The sequence below is a fragment of the Poecilia latipinna genome, unplaced genomic scaffold (genome assembly GCF_001443285.1).
Source record: "Poecilia latipinna isolate Pla-1442-1.1 unplaced genomic scaffold, P_latipinna-1.0 Scaffold3564, whole genome shotgun sequence".
NCBI lineage: Eukaryota > Metazoa > Chordata > Actinopteri > Cyprinodontiformes > Poeciliidae > Poecilia > Poecilia latipinna.
This window is the reverse complement of record NW_015116180.1, coordinates 62,663-65,952: the sequence shown is the minus strand read 5'-3', so window position 1 is coordinate 65,952 and position 3,290 is coordinate 62,663. Positions and strand designations below refer to the sequence as shown.

Genomic DNA, 3,290 nt, shown 5'->3' with positions numbered 1-3,290 from the left:
AGGCTGAGACAACAAATAATGGTGAACAATTATTTTAGGCCACTTATTGTGAAAAAGTGATTTCTTCAGAATATGCTTGAGCTTTTATTGTTTTTCTACTTGTAGACCAAAGATGCTGTTGCCATGACGCCTGCTGTCCTGCCATGTCTCTCAGTTGTCCTCCAGGACGATGACAGACTTCTACAATGTCTCTGCTATGTTTTGCTTTTCTGTTTGTCAAAAATCTAAACTTTCATCTGGTTTTAATTTGTGCTTTTCTTATTATCCACAGGATCCAGATGCCATGGCGACTTCATCCTGGTTCCTGTGGGGTTACTGACTGTTATGTTAAGTTTATCATTTTGTTCAAATTAAATGTTGAATCTTGTGAACTTAAAGTCTTTCGTTGTGGTTACTTAACTTATTAAGGCAACTGGTTTCCTAGATTCTGCTCAGTAAACTGAACTGTTCATGTAAGATGGACTAACTTGATGTAGTCGAGTTAAGAAGAGGATAATTTACTTTCTATTTCTAAGTTGAAACAAATTCACTAAACTAAGTTAAATTAACTCGACACAATTAAGTTCATACAACAAGGTCTTAAGTACACTGAACAAGTATATGTTAAGTAAACAAAATGTAAGAATAGTAGTTTAAACTTACATTTTTCAAGGCAATCGGTTTCCAAAATTTTTTTAAGTAAAGTCAACTTGTCAAAGTTTAGAGTGCTCTTTTCGTGTGTACTTTATGTATTTATTTTGATGAGAACTGTGCAAGTTGTTAAAGTAATGTTTGGCAGTTGATTGAAGCATCTAGTAAGAGGTGAGTTATTCTAAATAGCTAAACAGATGTCTACTCCAGCTTACAATGAGTGTTTGAGTAAAGAAATGTAATTCTTAAAAGCATATTTTTGTCATCTAAAATCTGTGAAAGTCACTTTGCTAGAATACTTTTGCATCAAATAAGCAAAGGACTGAGCTAGGCGTGATGCATTTACAGTTTAATTGGCCTTGACACTTTATTGTATTTTCTTCCCACTTCACCAATGCCCCAGGGAGCTCAGGCCCCTGCTGGTGCCTCAGTGGCGAAACTTGAGCTCAATCAAGACAATAGACTGTTCCAATAAGGATCTCCTGATTGTACCATGTCAGAGATTTTGCCTCCAAGTCAACATTAAGAGTGGAGGAGATGACCTCAAAAAGTCCAATATGTCGTCCTAACATCATCATTAACTTTGACAGGGCCACCACTAATCACGTCTTCCTTTGATGGCATAGTAACTGATAGCTGAGCCAATGGAAGCTAGAGCTGAGGGAGGGCTAGGACATTTTCTTCAGTTTTCTGATATTGTATTTCTGCATTTAATGACTGATTCTGTATCAGCATACCATTGATTCATAATAACAGAGCTAAGTGCAAGCTATATTAGATATTAAGGCTATTCATAGCTCTAAGCTAAGCTTCACTACATCCACAGTAATGCTAGAACATTTTTTTTTATTTGTTCCATGATTTCAGACCTTGTTTAGACTTATTAGGTTATTTTTTGTGAAGCAATTGTTACTAAAATTTATCTTACTTCTTGCAGAAAAATATAATCAATGGGAAAGGCTATAGTAACAAGAAGCCTTGGTTAGCTAATTTTAGTCCACAGGAAGTTGCTATTGTGATACACCATAAAGTGGGAGAATTTAATTATCACTCGTTGATAGTCCAGAAAATCTATTTAAGAATATATGCCACCACATAAATTAGTAGTATATATATATATATATATATATATATATATATATATATATATATATATGTTTGTTTTTTACACTTAAATTGACCAAAATACCCTGTTAAATAAAACCAAGGTCCGGGCAACGTCCCACCAGGAGACCGGAAGTGAGGAGCCCCGCCCCTTGCTCTTCAGACAGAGTTTGGGGAAGAAGATGGCGGTTGCCTTTTTTCTCTCTCTCTCTCACTGACGCTGTTCGTCGTTACAGGTTAGTAACGTGAAGCTGGTGAGGGCTTCCCCCCACTAAACATGTGGAGTAACAATGTATATTTGGATATGATTTGTAATTTGATAGATAGATGTGCTGAAACATTGAAAATAAAAAATAAAAAAGGGATTTGTTAGGATCGTAGTTAGCTACATCGCTACAAGTATCTTTTAGCTCCGTTCCACTCCCCGATCAAACATTGGTACCCTGACATACATTGTGTTGTTTTATCTGTCAAAAGGGAATTATTATTATTATTGTTATTATTATTATTATTATAACGTAACTTTTTCTCCCTTGCTATGTAATCAATTAAACCGTAGTTGGTAACACTTTATTTGAAGGGGGCTGAATAAGACTGTCATGACACTTTCATAAACATGACATAACACCTGTCATGAACATCAAGTCTTCATGAATATTTATGACTGTTCGGTAAATTATGACACTTTTAATACAAAGTTGACATTGTTCAAAATGTCTTTGTTATGACAACTTGACATTAACCAGGAAATCATTACTGTTTAAACTTTACCTTTAATAACATAAAGTTACCTAATTTTTAAAGTGCAATCAGTAATACTTTTATAACAAATTTATATCAGTAATGATTTCTTGGTTAAAGTTAAGTTGTCATAACAAAGACATTTTGAATAATGTCAACTTTTTAATAAAAGTGTCATAATTTACCGAATGACACTTTATGACAACAGTCATAAATATTCATGAAGGCTTATTCATGTTCATGACAGGTGTTTATGACAGTGTCATGTCAGTCTTATTCAACCCCCTTCAAATAAAGTGTTACCCTGTAGTTATTGTCATGAAATGGTTTTGGTGAGGTGAGGAGATGACGCTGAGACCCAGGTGAAATGATGAATTTGATGAGTTTAATGAAGAAGCTCGGAGCAGTCCAGGAACAGGCAGCACGGCAGACAGATAAGCGCGCAGCTATAGCCGGTAGCACTGAATACAAAGACTGACAATACTTGAGCTAACGCCGACCAGGACTTGATCAGTTCAACTGAGACGACGGACTGACGCAGCAGCAAACGCTTGACAATAGACAACATTAGACAAGGACCCGACAAAGACCACAGACAACAGGTGGGACTAAATACACACAGGGGTAATCAAGGGAACGAGACACACCTGGGAACAATCAACGGGGAAGACGCAGAGCCAGAGACACAGGGAGCAAACTAAAGACAACTCTAAAAATAAATACACAGAAACATGATCCTGACAGTTATTCAGTCGGTCAGTAGTTATTCAAAACACATTAGAGTTTAATGTTTGTTCATTACAACATCTCCATCT

The 3,290-nt window shown here is 36.0% G+C and overlaps 1 long non-coding RNA gene across 1 annotated transcript; it reads left to right on the top strand.

Moving 5' to 3' along the window:
* Positions 1-11: 11 nt before the first annotated feature.
* On the top strand, positions 12-377 carry LOC106941243 (uncharacterized). Its single transcript, XR_001423313.1, has 2 exons — positions 12-187; positions 272-377. It is a non-coding gene; the product is annotated as an uncharacterized LOC106941243 (long non-coding RNA).
* Positions 378-3,290: the final 2,913 nt, after the last annotated feature.